Here is a 17,876-nt window from a genome sequence, read left to right on the forward strand (position 1 = left end):
AATAAAGTACGATACATGCTACAACTTGGATGAACCATGAAAACATTATGCTAAGTGAAAGAAGCCAGTCACAAAAGTCCTCATATTATTTGATCCCATTCATATGAAAGTCTTGAATAGGAAAATCTATAGAAACAGAAAGTAGTTTATTGTTTACTTTGGGGTAGAAGGTAGAAGAGAAGGGGGTTGACAGCTAAAGGAAAGGGTTTTTCTGGGGGGAGGTGATGAAAATATTCTAAAATTGACTGTGTGTCCCAAATTGTGTGGAAGTGAGGTAGTAATAGGAGTAAAAAAAGACTTTCCAGTTTTACCTTAGTATTAGATTGAGCCATATAAAATTGCCATTTTTGTAAGTCAAGAACAGATATTATAAATTTCATACCATTTAAAATTTTTGCAACAGGAATATTTGTGTAATAAAAATATTACTGAAGAAAACTAACCAATCTCATAGTAACAATAAAAGAACAAGTACCTCTTTTTTTAAGACTAGACACAGGAGTTGGGAAGGAATGAATAGGTGGAACACAGAGAATTTTTAGGGCAGTGAAAATATGCCGTATGATACCATACTATTGGATACATGTCATTATACATCTGTCGAAAACCATAGAATGCACACCACCCAAAGTGAGCCCTAATGTACACTGTGGACCTTGGGTGATATTGATGTGTCAATGTAAGTTCATCAGTTATAATAAATATCCCCCTCTGGTGGGTGATGGTGATAAAATGAGAAAGGCTTTGTGTGTGGGGGGTTCAGGGGATATATGGGAAATTTCTGTACCTTCCCTTCAACTTTGCTGTGAACGTAAAACTTCTCTAAAAAGTAAATTCTCAATTAAAAAAAAAAAAAGACACATTGGTTTGCTCATTGTCCTCCCCCGCACAAAATTTTAACCTCACTTTTCCCTTTCTTTCAATCCAATTTCATGAATGAGCTGACAGAGGATTTCAGGCAGATCTTCCTAACTCTTGGGCACCAGAAAACTGGCTTTAGTGGTATGAGATCATGGAATGAGACTTGAAGTTGAGCCATCTGGAGGGTGAAATATTGTTACTTTGGGCAAGATCAAGTTTTAATCCTCACCTTTGTCAAAATGGAGATAAAAATATTAACTTTGCACAGTTATTGTGAAGAAAAAGTGAGATGTGTGTGAAAAGAGGGGTGCAGTATGGCTCCTGACACATAGCAGACATTCCATAAATTACTTTCATTCTCTGAAGATGAAAAATTTTAGAACAGCATTAAAGTGTTGGCAGCTTTGCATCGATCTAACTACTGTCTCTGACCATCAGAACAGAAATCAGCTAGGCACCAAGCCACGTGACCCCACACAGATCTCCACCTACCGAAGTTGCTCAAAAGTCTACTTTTGAATGCTAACGCAAGAATGAGGGTGGGCAGAAATGGTCTCCTGAGAGATCACAATCTCCCATGACATAAAATGGGGCTGAGTGTTGGGCCCCTTTCTCTTTAAGTGATGTCACATGATCAGATACCCCTTTTAAATTAGATAGATATGTGGTCTCCCTTCAAGCACACAGGAAGATAAGCATCACCTTTGATACCAATGATAGATTTATGAAGAACCAGGGGGAGGCCTCAAGAAATTCTAAGTGCTGGTTCCTGCCTATGCAGAAATGCAATCTAATGTCAGGTGGTTCTCTGCCTACGCAGCCCTGGGCCTCAACACATCCCTGTGTATCCCGGACCTCAGCTTGAGACGGAGCCAAGTTCCCCCCATGATTTAGACAAGTCAGGGAAGGTGTAGAGCAGGTGTTCCCAAATGCTTCAGAGTCCCCTAAGGATCTTTCAAAGAATGGAGCTACTCCAGACCTGTCCAATCCAACTCTGCAGACGGGGAGCCCAGGAATCTGTAATTTCCTTTTTTTTTTTCTTTTTTTTGAGTTTGATCTTTTTCTAATTCTTTTTTATTGAAGTGTAGCTGATTTACAATGCTGTGTCAATCTCTGCTGTACAGCAAAGTGACCCAGTTATACACATACATACATTCTTTTTTTATATTCTTTTCCATTATGGTTTATCACAGGATATTCATTATAGTTCCCTGAGCTATACATTAGGAGCTTGTTGTTTATCCATTCTAAATGTAACAGTTTGCATCTACCAACCCTAAACTCCCAGTCCATCCCTCTCCTTCCCCCAACCCCCTTGGCAACCACAAGTCTGTTCTCCATGTCTATGAGTCTGTTTCTGTTTTGTAGATCAGTTTATTTGTGCCATATTTTAGGGAATCTGTAATTTTCAATAAGCTCCCCCAGGGGATTCTCTTGCAGACAGGCTGCCACCGTTTAGGTTTAAAGATCAGAGGGGTGCAATCAAAATATGGGCAGAAGACCTAGATAGACATTTCTCCAATGAGGACATACAGATGGCCAAGAGGCACATGAAAAGCTGCTCAACATCACTGATCATTAGAGAAATGCAAATCAAAACTCCAATGAGGTGTCACCTCATACCAGTTAGAATGGGCATCATCAGAAAATCTACAAACAACAAATGCTGGAGAGGGTGTGGAGAAGAGGGAACCCTCTTGCACTGTTGGTGGGAATGTAAGTTGATACAGCCACTAGGGGGAACAGTATGGAGGTTCCTCAAAAAATAAAAATAGAATTACCATATGACACAGCAATCCCACTACTGGGCATATACCCTGAGAAAACCATAATTCAAAAAGACACATGCACCCCAATGTTCATTGCAGCACTATTTACAATAGCCAGGTCATGGAAGCAAACTAAATGCCCATCGACAGACGAATGGATAAAGAAGATGTGGTACATGTATACAATGGAATATTACTCAGCCATAAAAAGGGATGAAATTGGGCCAGTTGTAGAGATGTACTTGGATCTAGAGACTGTCATACAGAGTGAAGTAAGTCAGAAAGAGAAAAACAAATATCGTATATTAATACATATACGTAGAACCTAGAAAAACGGTACAGATGAACTGGTTTGCAGGGCAGAAATAGAGACACAGATGTAAAGAACAAATGTATGGACACCAAGGGGGGAAAGTGGCGGGGGGGGGATCAATTGGGAGATTGGGATTGACATATATACACTGATACATATAAAATAGATAACTAATAAGAACCTGCTGTACAAAAAATAAACAAAATAAAATTCAAAAAAAAAAGATCGGAGGGGTGGGTCTGTAAAGGTCTATCATAGGAGAGTCAGTATAGGGAGTTTCCCAAAGAAAATAGTTCCGGTTATCTCACATTGAAGAGGAAGAAGGTGAAAGTCACGTTGAATATACTTAAGGTTAGACACAAAGATGTTTAGGTTTGGAGATGTGTTGTTTTGAGTAAGAGTTTAAGATAAACACTTTAGATTTCTTGGTAGATACCAGTCCCAAGAATACTTAGTTTTAGTACTTCCCTGAACAAGATAAAGACAATGAGAAAACTAGAAGTCAGCCTCATTTCTAATAAGTGAGCCTTGGGGGTAAACTGACTTCTGAGAGTCAGCCCCCACTCCTAACGTGATGATCTGGGGAAAAATGATCCAATAGGTGTCTGACAACAGACAGAAAGAGACACAGGCAGAAAGAACACACAAAGACTGAGCCCTGGCCGCAAATTGGGCTGCTGAGGTTGGCATTCTAGGGCCTTCCTGACATGACACCCAGAAACTCAACTATCATCCCCTTCTCAGTGGTGTCCCAGTAAAGCCAGGATACCATCTAGGGGGAGGCATTTGTAGCACATCTGCAGCCAGGGGACCCCAGACCTCTGACTTTCCTACCCAGAGACCGAGGGTTGCGAGAGGTGGGCCTCTGCTTGAAGAGCCTGGACCCACGAACAGGAGAAGCAAATAAAACATTTCAGCCTCCCCCAGTCTGGAGTATAAGCTGTGGTCACTCACCTTGGGGGAGTCCAGGCAAAGATCCCCTTTACATCAGGTTAAGCAAATGACTACTGTGAGCTGGGAATCACTGCGGCCCTCCACCCTCACCCCAGGGTACCAGTTTTAGTGCCTCAGGTTCACTGGATAGGGTCTGTGTCTTGGGAAGGGTGGAACAGAGAAAGCATCCCTGAGTGTTTCAAGGCCTGTCCATGGTCCCTTGGGAGGTGGCCTTTCAGGGTCAGAAGGAAAGTGGCCTAGGACTCTCTCTCCCTCCCTCCACGTCAGTGCTCCCCAGAGTGTGGGTGCATCCGCTGGTAATACAGGAGATGATTATAGTAGTTCCTGGGGCCGTTTCTGATTAAATAGTTATGCATTTATTTTACTGTGTTTCAGAAGGAGAATTAGCACATCAAATCTGGATTTTGTGGACTTCATTGCTTAGGACAAGGTCAAAGGAGGTATTTAATTTTAAAAGGTGACACAGGTTTAAGAAAAGTACTCATAATGGTTCAGGTGTTCGGGGATGAGGCAAAGGTCATAAAGTTGTTGGGGAAGCACTGCTCTGGATGAAACATATGAGTAACAGCCAAACACCAGGCCACCTCAGAAGACAAAGAGACACCTTCTAGGAAAGAACATGTCCTCAAGGAATAAAATGTCACAGGCCCTGGGCCAGGACAAGGGAGGGGGAACCTGCCCCTCATATTTCCTTCTTACCCACAACCTCACGCCTCCAGCTCAGGTTGAAGAGCTGCAAAAAAGAACAAGTAAAAACCATAACAGGGGCTTCCCTGGTGGCGCAGTGGTTGAGAGTCCGCCTGCCGATGCAGGGGACACGGGTTCGTGCCCCGGTCCAGGAAGATCCCACATGCCGTGGAGCGGCTGGGCCCGTGAGCCATGGCCGCTGAGCCTGCGCGTCCGGAGCCTGTGCTCTGAAGCGGGAGAGGCCACAACAGTGAGAAGCCCACGTACCGCAAAAAAAAAAAAAAAAAAAACCATAACAGTTTGGTCAATAATCATAATACACCACTTTTGTAACCAAAAATACATTTTTTAACTCAAAAAAGTGTTATTTCACTCAACTTCCCTTCCGTGTTTTTTCCCTTTCTTATTTTTAATTTCTATTTTTTTCTGCGTGTTTTATAATGCTCGTATACACTAGAGTGTAAGTACAAATACAATTTGTAAACACATAAATAGCAGCGTGAGGGCTCAAAATTGTTTGTGGCTAGGAAGCAGGATCAACAAACGTGGCTACTATATACATCTACATCACTCACTAACTACGCCTGCCGGGATTGCTGTCAGCACTTCCCCTACGTAAACTGTACCTCCCCAACGAGATGCTGAGCGGGGAGGGCTGGCGAGTTTGTTGGGGGGTGACCTGTGCCACTGAGTTCAAACCACCTCATGCTATAGTTGGGTCTCTGGGGCCTGGAGGATTCCTGGGAGGAGCAGGCAGGGGAGGTTTATAAAGTCAAGAGTCCTGGAAGGAGCACAGGGCTTGCCTTCAGAGAGACCTTACACTGGAGCCCCAGTCCTAGCACACACCAGCTGTGCAATCTTGGGTGACCACTCTGAACTTCAAGTCTGTCTTCTGTGAAATGAAGAGCTAATGAGTGGTATACACCTCATAGCATCTTTGCAAGGCTCACGTGAGGTAAGAGGAAAAGAGTTTTGGGGAATCACAGAGCATCTTCCTTCTCCCAAGTAGTGTCTCAGGCACGGGGTGGCCCCAGAGGCTCCCAAGCTCCAAAGCCTGCAAGAAAGGGGTGCTGCAGGGCCAGCCATGGGAACCCGTGCTGAGGCCCCTGTCCAGACAAAGCCAGGTCTCTGCTCAGATGGGCCAGATGTCATGCCCGGCCCAGGTGAGTGAAGGGCACTGGCACCTAGCCGGCCACACCCACCATCAGCCACTCTTGCTGTCTCTAGGCTCCTGTAGTTTGTGGGAAAGTTCAAGGGCAAGTTGGCTTTTACATTTTGACTCTTCTTGTTGATCTCTGCCAGACCTTTGAGGGGAGGAGGGGGAAGAGAGGAGATAGCTGACATGCACACAGTGGTGAGCACCCATCCCAAGCACCCCCGGGGTCCTTCTACCTCACGGCCTCCTTTTCACCCAAGCCTCCTCCAGCCCTCCCCACTCTTGTTTCCTGATCATAAGCACAGGCTGATTCATGCAGGTTGCAGAAATTAGGATAAACCAGGGCTGCTTTGTATGGTTACAAGTTTAAAGGCTTTGGGGTTTTCTGGATCTGGCCTTGAAGCATCTAGAAATATCTGAATACTTGCATGATTCCCATCTCTCTCTTCCTCTTGTCACCCCGATGTGTACCGACCCCAAGACCAGAGCCTCCCAATCCTTTGTGCACCGTTTGGAGGAAATTGCTCTGCTGACCTCCCCCAATCCATTCCCATCCCATCTACTTCCTATAAATCCCAGCAAACAGCTTGGGGCACAAAAGTAGAGAACGTATCCTTCCCAGTTTTGAACAGACTATGTTATACTTTTCACCATTCTCTGCTGAGACCCTGAATCGGACCGTGAGCTTCCCCTGCCCAGGTGCACAGTTGCTCATCTATCTCCGCGTCTCCCCGCCCAGGTCAATACCTGGCACAGGTAGATGCTGAAGTGAGCCGTGGGGACAGGGGCATGGCTGATTCAGCTCTATCCTGCTGGGGCTAGCACCGCGTCTAACACAGCAGATGCTCAGTACTGCTTGATTAAAGCTGCTGGAATTAGGAGGCACCTCTCTCCTGCCCCTGCGCTGGCTGAGACTTAAACACAGGCTTCAGATCCCTAGGAAGATCGTGCAAATCAGTCTCAGAGATCCATTGCCTGGGTGACAGCCTGAGATGGAGGTTTTACCCAGGTGTGAGCTCTCCCAACAGCCCAGAAAGGGGGTAAAAGTGAGAACCCTCTCTCACCACAGCGCAGATAGACGGGGTGAAAAAAAACCTGTCAGCTCCACCCTACCTGTGCCTGCCCTTACCATCTGAGCCCATGCAGGAAGTGGGGGAAACTACCAAAGCCAGCCAAGTCATCTGCGGTTTCACTTCTACAGTGAATCAGTTCCCTGTGCAGGGGCCCAAGAGTGCAACCTTGGGTTTAAATATTAGTGAACGAGGGGCACCGGCGGGAAGCAGGGTATGAAGTCCCGCTTGCCGGTGGTTCAGCCGTGCCAGGTGTTCTTCAGCACAATCCTGAGCCTTGGTGGAGGGAACAGTTTACCTGCCTCTCCAGGATGGAGCGAGAATGACACAGGTGAAAGCATTTGGCCAACGGGCAAAGCCTCCACACCTGTGTATTACTTGAAGCATTAACAGGAGTTGTGGTCAGATTCAAGGCACCCCTTGGAAAATTTTGGGGGCACTATGTGCATAGACTCAATGTGAAAAGTCATCCACTTACCTCGCCTCCCCCCCCCAGCAAAGCAGTTCTGCCTCTCTTCCTCCAGAGGAGACCCCAGACTCTGGTTTCCTGAATCCAGCCTTGACTGGCTGCTCAGGGGTCCAGGACTCCCCAGAAGGGAGAAAGGAGGGAGAGAGCAGAAGCAGTTTGCTGCCAGGTTTCTCCACGAAGCTAATAAGCTTAGGTGTCAGGCCCCTTACCTGCACAGACCCTTCCAAGCCCCTCTATCTAATTTGGTACTTATTTCTATATTCTTGTTTTAACAAAGCCTCCAAAACTGTTTAAACTTCAGGCCCCCACAAAACCTGGGGCTGCTCTGGCTCCCAAATAGGACTCTTCTCTCCTCAGAGATAAGCTCCCATCACTCCCCGCTTGATAGCCAACGCCCTCCACGAGCCAGCCTCCCCCCCCCGGATGTCCACCTGTCTAGCCAACTCGGACAGGCCTCCATGACTTGGCTCAGGACATCCCCCAGCCAGGACTGCATTTTCCCTAACTTTTCAGCCTGTTGCACTACTGCTCAGACCCACAGCAAATACCACCAACGGTAGGAAGCCTTCCACCAAGTCCCAAGCAAAATCAGCCCTCCCTCCTGGGTGCCCCTACTGCACTCAGCACGCCCCTCTGTCACAGCACAAATCCGTCCCGGGGAAACTTCAGCTTTGAGAGTCCGCCTCCCTGCCCAGACTGTGTGCTCTTCCAGGGTCCAGGCGAGCTTATCTGATTTGTGTCGACAGAGCCCACCAGCTCAGAGCTGGCCCCTCCCAAGTGCGGGGCAAATGTTTCTTGAATAAATGAATCAATGAATAACGCTAGTGCTGGGGACAGTGACAGAGTGATGTTAAAAGGTCAAGTTCAGTCCTAGATCCCAGCTGCAGTCATTGCTCTCACCCTCTGGCCACCCCTCCTGATACCTTATTCCGCTCCTCCAGGAAGCTGAGCCCTGAGAAACCATTCCTGGAGCCTGCGCGCCCCCTCGTGGCCGAGTGGCCACCAGCACCTTCCCCAAGAACTAGAGGCGGCAGGCGGGGCCCAATCCTTGGACGACCTGCACAGATGCTTGACACCCACCACCCGCAAGAGCAATGTGTTCACCAGGGTCTTATTCACGTGGAGGCTCAAGTCCTACAATTTCTGTAATTCCTTGGCCTCTAAGGGGCTATGAGGACTCATCTCACCCGTGATTCCAGAGACCCCACCCTGGACCCAGTCGCCCTGAGCGATGATGATCAATCACATCTGTCCAGGAGGTCTCAGAGAAGAAAAGGGGAGGCCATCCTGCTTCCCGTGTCTCTGGTCTGACACTCTTGCCTGTGGCTTCCAAGGGCCTCCAAGACACCTGGGATGTGTGCCAGAGCCAGGATGAGCTGTGAGACCCAGTCCCACAGCAAGACTAGGCATAGCAAAGTCGTGCCCTACTTCCTGGCTGCTGAAGGAGCTCACCAGCCACTCTACTCCAACAGCCTTCCTCACTCTGGACCACACAGTCCTGCCACCATCCCCAGCCCTGCCACCTGGAATCAGGGACAGCAAACCACTTGCTTTGTTCAGCCTGTGCAGTGTTGCTCTTGTACTTGAATGTGAAGCCTTTCGACGGAGCACGCCTTCCGCTGGTGTCTCCCCGCCCTCCGTTAAATGCATGCACAGTTCTTCCTTGACTTACAATGGAGTTACGTCCTGACCAAACCCATCGTAAACTGAAAATATCATAAGACAAAAATGCGTTTACTACACCTGACCTACCAAACATCACAGCTTAGCCTCGCCTACTTTAAACGTGCTCAGAGCACTTTCATTAGCCTACAGTTCGGCAGAAGCATCTAACACAAAGCCTAGTTGAAAATAAAGCGTCGACTATCTCATGTTATCTATCGAATACTGTACTGAATGTGAAAAACACACTGGTTGTCTTGGTACAGAAAGGTTGGGAGTGTACCGGTTACTTACCCTCAGGATCACGTGGCTGAGTGGGAGCTACTGCTGCCCAGCATTACAAGAGAGTATAGTCGTACATCGCTAGCCAGGAAAAGATCAAAATTCACAATTCGAGTTTCTGTTGAATGAGTATCGTTTTTGCACAATCATAAAGTTGAAACATCGTTAAGTCGAACCATTGTAAGTCGGGGACCCTCTGTCGTCATTCCTCCCAGTGTCTCTTAGCTCCTGAAGGATCTGAGTTAGACACTCCTGCTCTATACAGTTCATTCACAGCCTCCTTTTCGCACCATTTCCTGTCTGCCTATAAAATACTACTTAATAATTGCTTCTTCTAGGAAGCCCTCTTTGATTATTTATTCAATAATCATGTACCATTGTTTTGACAAACAGTCTGAGCATATGGGAATAAGAGATACAGCCCTAGACCTCTGGTGGGGAAGACAGAGGAGTTGACGTATTACTAGTGATTATTCCAGGGAGTAAGTGCTTTGGGAGGTGAGCATGGGGGCTCTGAGAGCACTGGGGCCCAGCACAGAGCCCTGATTTTGGGTGGTGTCCAAGACACGTTCCTGGACGAGGTGCCATCTGCACTTTCTTTGTAAAGAAAGACCTAGTAGTCAGGGGCCAAGCAGGGGACGTGATGAAGGAAGAAGATGCTCTAAGCTGAGGGCTGAGAGGCAGGAGGGACCGTGGGGCACTCAGGGTTCAGTGTAGCCAGTCAGAGGCTTTGAGTGTCAAGTGGTGACCAAGGGCAGGTGGTGGGGGCCTTGCTGCTCCATCAAGGAGGGGCATGATGATACTGGCTCCTTAGAAGGGTCACTGCAGCCACCGTATGGGGAGGTATTCTCCAAGGAGCCCTTTAGGCAGCCATGTCATCCCAGAGAGAGACAACAGAGCCCGGTCGAGGGCAGGGGCAGTGGGGAGACGGGGAGGTGATACTGAGGAGGGAGGGTCAGCAGCATTTGGTGATCAACTGGGTGCAGTGAAGTAGGAAGAGGGGGCAGCATGACGGCTCTTAGGATGTGGCTGTAGGCAACAGGGTGGATGGCAGCAGCCACGGAGCAAAATGAGGACATCGGAGAAGGCAATTCTGTTTGGCCCTGTTGGGTTCCAGGTACTCTCAGACCCTCCAGAGCAGATGCCCACTGGGCAATGGAGATAGAGATTTATTGCTTAAGGGAGTTCTCTGGACTAGAAAACTTAATTTGGGAGTTATCAGCACCCAGGTGATAGGTGCAACCTTGGAAGTGGATGAAATCCCCAGGGAGAGAATATAAGCAAGAAAAAGAGAGGGCCACAGAGGGAGCCCTGAGGGATGCTGACACACAAGGCAGAGGAGACAGGGAAGGTCCAGCCAGCAGGAGGGCAATCGAGGGAGGAAACTGTGCAGATCGTCGCACACCATCACCAGAGGTCACAACACACAGGTCATCGGGGACCTCGGCAAAAGCAGTTCTGGTGGAACGAGGCGGGCAGGGGCCAGGCCACCGTGGGCAGCGGAGTGAATGCAGGTGGAGAAGGGTGCAGAAGAGAAAGGCCGCACGTCTATGAGAAGTGAAGGTGACAGGAGTCGGCCATTCTCCCCAAGCTGAGCAGTGGGGGGAGGGAAAGCGACCTGGCAGCAGAGCTAGAGAGCAGGATGTCGAGTCAGGGGAGATGCGTTTGCTAGAAGGGAGACTTGGACAGAGGTGCGTGCTGTCGAAAGGGAGATGGCGAAGACACAGAAGGAGCTGCTAACTGATGCTCGCTTTCTTCAGGAGGAGAGAGAGGAGCTCAGAAGGCTGTGAGGGCGTGAAGAACATTCTTCCATTGCAGCTGAAGGGAAAGCAGGGAGGGTTTGGATAGAGATGCCTTTGTGGTTGTGCAAGGAGTAAGGAGAGGCAGGAAGCTGAAGGGTTCCTGTCTGTGAGGCTCTCTACTTCTCTGTGCTATAGGAAGTCAGGAGGTTTGTTGAGAGTATTGGGCGGCAGCATGATGGGGAACTTAGGTGAGCCACCGCGGGGAGAGAGCTGACCACGGACGCACAGAGAGGTGGCCACGGGGTGGGGAGAGCTCAGCTGGGAGTTGGAGCCAATGCCGTTACCGTGGTCACATCTGGGAGCCTGAAGGAGTTTTTTTCAGCATCCCGGGTACAGGAAGGATGCAGGTGGTTGTTGGCTCACTCCAGGGTTGGTGTTTTGCTGGCCAGGTGTGGTGCACGCACACACACACACCGTACTAAATCCGATTGGCACCAACCTCTCCCCACCTCCTTCCCTCCCAGCAGTCTGAGGGGATGCTATCACTAAGATAGTAATAAATAACACAGGAAAAGGTAATAAGCATTCACCATGGCCAAAGGCTCACACGTGACTTGTACTTGCCCCCAAGCACAGAGTCCTGCAGCATCTGCGTCTCAAAGGCAAGGCCTACAGTAGGTCAGGGTGGAAGCCATATGCATGGTAACCAATGGCCCAATGGAAAGGGTCCACCTGTGGACCGTGAGTCAAATATCTATCAGATCCAAAATCACCCCTATTTTCCTTTTCCCGAGTAATCCCCATAATACCTGCTTTGTGGCACAATTTTTGTGGAATTAAACCTGAACGGCTTAAAAATAAATCATTACATTTCCATCTTCAGTTGATCTAAGCCTGTAATTTGATACCTGGCCACAAGAGTAGGGTAACCACAGGCAGGGGATTAAACTCTATTGACCCTGTGACCTAGCTGGGAGTTGGTCCTCCTGAATTAGAACACGTTTCATAATTGTTTTCAAAAAAAATCTCAGGCACCCACTCCCTAGGCCAGCCACCCTGTTACAGGGACTGTTATGTTGGAGGTCAGGAGGGCAGCGTCCCTGAAGCAGAGGGGCCCCCTCCTGGGCTCGCTTTGGCTGCTAAGTCCCCCTGCAGCCCTTGGGTGGTCCGCTGTCCCCCCTTCTTGGGTCCACCCCTCCTTCTTTTGAGGTTTCTCTCCTCCTCGCCCAGTCTCAGGTTCAGTATTCACCCCAGGGCCAGGCTTGTGGGGAAGGGACCTGAGTTGGAAATGGACCCAAGGAGGGGGTCATGGGCAGGTGGGGCAGCTGTGGGCAGGTGTCCATGGCCTGGGTACAAGGAGGGATGATGGACCTCAGGATGGCATGCCCAACAGGTGGGTGAGAGGCAAGTGCCAGGGATCAGGTCAGCCTGAGGGCAGAATCCTGGAACAAGGGCTTGGAATAGGGACCAAACCAGAAACCCACTTGTAAGAACACGAGAAAATTCAGAAACAAGTAGGGGAGTCGAGAGCTGGTGGAGCCCCCGACTGGGTCCACCCACATCCCTCGAAGCCTGGGTTACTAAGTGTGTCCTGCCTTCGGGTCAGACTTCTCTGGAATTAGACCATGACCTAAACTTTGAGGACCTGGGGAGGAAATAGGGGGAGGGGTCCTGCCGAGGAGGCGGTAGAAGGTTCAGAGCATCTCCCCCACTTTCCTGTCCCTAAAATAGAGCACTGTGCTTCTGAGGTCTTGCTGGTAACTAAAGGGAACCAGGACAGAGGTCAAGACAGGACAACTAGGACGAGTCACAAGTTGAGCAGAAATGCCGTCAGAGCTCCTGGCATAGCTGGGGTCAGGCCCCTCTCCCGGCCCAGGCCTCCACCTGCCCCTCTCACAAGGCAGGATCCTTATCTAGAGAGGTGGAGCCCTCGCAGATCTTCCACAGCAATGTCTGTCCCAGCTTGGTGGTTCTGGGCTCAGCCTCTGCCCAGTTCACGGGGTGGGGCACTGAAACCTCTGGGAGACCCCAGCCATCCTGTAAAGGTGTGAGAACCCGAGAGGACCCTGGGACTCTTTCAAAGTAAATGTCATCCCATCACACAGAAATGACGTGAGGAGTGGGGGGGTGAGGACGCGAACGTGAAGCCCTGTCACCTGTGAAGCCTGGGACACGTGCATGGTGGGCCTCGGTCTGGGGAGGGGAGTGATGTTTTCTATCAAATGCGCTGGAGGAAGGGAAACACCCCCAGCGTGGAACATTCAGACCCATTGGGGTCCAGGCTCAGCCACTTACTAAGGGATCACCTTCCTGGTTTGAAACAATGAGCAGCCTTATAAGGCCCACCTCCTGGGTGCCTTAAGGTGTAAATGAGAAAACGTGCGAAAGAAAGTTTGCCATCGTTGTTACAAATACAAAGTCATGGGAGCTCCATTGCCAAGAGCATCCTGAGGCTTTGGAGCGCACTGGGGCCCTCAGGATCCCCTGGCCTCGGTGGGCCCTCCGGATGTGACTCCGTCTCCATTCCTCTGCTGCTTCCCCTGGGAAAACATTCTGGGCTCCCCCCACCCAACCCTGACTCTGCCTCACTCTGGGCCCAGAAGAAGCCTTGGAGCATCGTCAGGAGTGCCCAGATCTGGGGCACAGGGCGAGGTTCTCAACCCCTCGTGGGTAAGCTCGAATAGAACTGCGGTCCCACCCGGAGCAGCTGGGCCCTGCTGGGGATCGCGACCTCCCTCCCCTCCTGTGACGGGGAAGATGGCAGGAGAATACTTGCTGCGCCAGACCAAGCTGAGAGCCTGCGGGCAGCGGGTCGAGAAGAACTTGGTTAGCATTTTCTCTCCTCACCCTGAGCTCTGGAGCCTGTCGGGAGAGGTGGAGGCCGCACCGCCCTGGCAGACAAACCTGCACCCACCTGTGTGGGACAAGAAGGAGGGGCCGGCTGGGAGGCAGCCAGGGCCCCCAGCCACCGACCCAGTTTCCACACTCCAGGGGCTCTCCCAAATCTCATCCACACTCATGCCTCTTCCCTGGGAAGCCTGCCTGGAGCCTCCACCCAGAGCCCAGACAACTCATCTCACTTCCGCCCTGGTCATCAGGGATGCGAAGGGAGGCTGAGGGCTTCCTCCACCAGTGGGAGTTCCAGCCTTTTCCGTTCCTGAGCGTAAACACCCTGGCTCACCACGTCCAGCCGCAACAGCCCTCTTGCGATGATCAGCCCTCTTGCGATCAGCCCTCTTCCTAGAGCTGATGAAGGAGCTGGGAAATACTCAAATAAGATCTGCTGGCTTTGGAAGGCATGAGTCAGCCTTTTGCTGCAGCTCTGTTTTGCTGCAGCCAATGCTATAACCAATCTGCTGTCCTTGGCTGGTAGAGGAGGGTAGACGGGGGCGCAGGCAGCCCTGGGAAGCATTCGCGGTGGAAACCCAGAGGTGGCTGCCTTGCTCCCCTGAGAGGCTGTCCTTGGCCTCCTTTCCCTTCCAAGCGTAGGATCCTGTGCACCTTTGGGTCCCAGGTGGGGAGAAAGCAGCTGCCACTGGTTGGCTGGAACCCCCTACAGAACCGGAGTCTACAGGGATTCCTCTTTTCTTTGCCCTTAGCGATCCCCTTCCCCCCTCACTTCCTCTGGTTACCTGCCAGCTCCAGGCCCCCTGGAATGTAGCTCCAAACTGGCTCGCAGATCTCTTTTCAGCCCTGAGGACAGACGCACAACCTCCCAGGCAGACATCCACGCTGGCCTCCCTTTAATTTCCCCTTATTGATCCAAGAGGAAGCAGCAGAGGAAGCACTTCCATGCTACTCCTCCAGCTCTGTGTCCTCCCATCACAGCGGTTCTGGATGAAGGTTTGGGGGACGCTGATGGGGCAAGCAGAGCCTCCCAGAGGCACCACTTCTGCTGAGTCACTCGTTCTAATATCTGCTTGTCCAGAGATGGGACTGCTTGCATCACCATCGCAGTGACAGACTCACCCTGCCCCCATTCAGTGCGGACGACCAAGGGGCTGAAGAGGGCCTGGGCTCTGCGTCCGCATCACCCTCATCCCCAGCTCCTCCAAGAAGGGAGAGGTCAAGAGACCAGACTTTGGTCTCTGGGAGCCGGCTGCAAACCTCAGATCTGGGCCTGATTTCCCACCTGTAAAATGTTGGAGATAATGCCCCCTTCACACGATTATTTTCAGCATAGGATAACAGAGTCACACGAAGCATTCAGCAGAGCATGAAAAGTGCTCACTCACTAAGTGGCATTTCTTGCTACTATTATGCCAATGAATGATTTTTTTTTAATTAGCAAGTTATTCCAGGGACTAGTGTGGTGAGACCCCACACCTTGGATTGTCTTCTTCCTGGCATCAATGTCCCAGGGAAGCTGAATCAATAACTATCAGATGAACACAGAATCAGACCAAGGGAAGTGGGAGGGTGTGGGGAATTTCACTGCGCTCTGGGGAGGGCCCACAAACACCAGCAGGGGTAAGAGGTAAGCAGAACCTGCTAGTGCCCACCACTCCCAGGCCCCATCCTCTGACCTGGGCTGGTTTAGATCCTCTGTACCCTGGGATCCCCCTTTTGTGGATGCTTTCTTTCTTTAGATGTGTGAGTGTCACTGACTAAGCCAGAGTCACCTCATAGCAGCCCTCACCGTTCAGGGACTTCCCGCCTTCGCAGCCCACAGCCTGGCTGTTGGTGTACAAGTAATAATGCCAGTCACCTCGCACGGGGTGTGACTGTCACCAAGCGCTCCCACCCCACGCACCACCTGGGTCCAAGTTCATCACAACTCAGTCTCCCCCTCTGAACAATTCCAGCACATACACTTCTAATTCTGTTCCATCACAAAGAAAAGCAAAAGTCTGGGGAACCACCCAGCGCTAAAGCATCAAAGCGGGCATCTTCTTCAGTTCACAGGGGCCAGGACCCCAGGTCAGCCTCAGACCCTGCTGGAGGGCCCCTTCCCAGCAGAAGCAAAGGTGACAGCAGCCTCTGACCTCTTCCCGCAGCCCAGCTGGGTGTCAGGAATGAAAACAGGACGTTCACTGGGGCTCTGACTCTTTTTTTTTTTTCAACATCTTTATTGGAGTATAATTGCTTTACAATGGTGTGTTATCTTCTGCTTTATAACAAAGTGAATCAGTTATACGTATACATATGTTCCCATACCTCTTCCCTCCTGTGTCTCCCCAGCTCCCACTCTCCCTATCCCACCCCTCTAGGTGGTCACAAAGCAGGGAGCTGACTCTTTTGATTTTGTGATTGAGAACCAGGCAGATGGGGAGGGAAGGAAGGAAGGTGGAGAGCAAGGGCTTCATCCAAGCAGGCCTCTCTCCATCCCTCCCTCCACATGCCCTCTCTCTCCTCCGTGTCTCTGAGCTTCTGCCACTTCTGCAGCCTCCATCTGTTTCCCTGTCCATCTCCCTCACTCTCTGTCTTCCCTCTGTCTTCATTCCACTCTTCTTTCTGTTGTTCTAGTCGGTATTTTTCTAAATATCTTTCTGCTCTCCTTCCTGATTTCTGTCTCTCCTGTCTCTCTCTCATCTCCATCTTTCTGTTTTTATTTCTAAATCTACTCTACTCTTAATTACTCAGTCTTTTTGCCTATCTATATCTCTCTTCTTTTCCCTTCCAAAGAAAAACACCGAAGTGGGAGATAAGATAGCCATCAACTTTCCACCGACCACACCTCACCCCACCCCCATATACACAGACCCCAAGGTCCTGCCAGAGGTTCAAAGTGGTGGTTCCGGGGGCTCATCCTCAGAGTCACCACTGATAAAACTGGTGACCTTCTCCACGCTGAGCCCTAGGCAGAATCTTGGTCAAGTACACTGAACTGGGGCAGCCCAGATATCCCAAATGACCAGACCAGGACAGAATGAAATACATCTGTTCTAAAGCATGACCTTCAGTGGAGCGCTTGTCAGTGGTCCCACACCTGTGCTACCTTGGCAGCTGCAGGGTACCCACACTCCATCCCACCCCACCCTGCTCCTTCCCTGCATTTTCCTTTGCTTATCTTAGCACCAGATGACAGCCAGGACACACCCAGCCTAACCAGCCTTTCCCAATGACTTTGGCCTGGAGTACCGTGGGTAGGAGTCTGGCCACCATCCAAGACGGCTTGGAGGAGGAAGAAGACAAGGGTACCTACACTTTGAGTGGTTCCCAGAAGTGAAATATGGGAGTGGTCTGGGTCTGATCCCTGGGACATGGAGCCAAGGGGCCAGGCTAAAATCAGGGAGACTGGACAGAAGCCACCATTACTGCCCGATTGACCCATTTCACGTCCTTCAGGCACTACCCTCACCATCACTCACTCGGGGCTGTGCCTGGGGAAGGGGTGTCTGCAGCCCCCCAACCTCCAGAAGCATGACCAAGTGGGACAGCTCCAGCCAGAGCTCTCACTGGCATGTGTGACTCAACCTGTTCAGATTCAGACTCTTTATCTTTCTCCCCAAAGCTACCCCTCCCAACTGTTCACCCCCTTGGTAAATGGTACCACTATTTGCCCAGTCGCTCAGAGAACTGAGACTCTCCCTGCATCCTCCCCCTGCCTTGTTCTCCAAATCTACTTAGTTATCAAATCCAGCCATGTATAAAATTTCTCTCTGCTCTCCTGGATTCTTCCTCCCACCTGGACTTCCACCAACAGCCCCCTACAAGTGTCTCTACCCCCATCTCTCCACACTGCTGCCGGGGGGGTCTTCCAAAATTAATAAAACAAAGAACAAAAATTCATCCCTATTTGAACAACTTCTACTGGCTCCTTAGTGCCTAGAGCTGTGGTCTCCAAGCCTCTTTGATGTTTGTCGATAACAAAATAATTTTGGCACCCACTTCTAACATATGTATATTTATTTATGTATAAATTATGTTTCCAGGGCTTCCCTGGTGGCGCAGTGGTTGAGAGTCCGCCT

Source organism: Neophocaena asiaeorientalis, unplaced genomic scaffold, assembly GCF_003031525.2.
Source record: "Neophocaena asiaeorientalis asiaeorientalis breed wild unplaced genomic scaffold, Neophocaena_asiaeorientalis_V1.1 scaffold479, whole genome shotgun sequence".
Classification (NCBI taxonomy): Eukaryota; Metazoa; Chordata; class Mammalia; order Artiodactyla; family Phocoenidae; genus Neophocaena; species Neophocaena asiaeorientalis.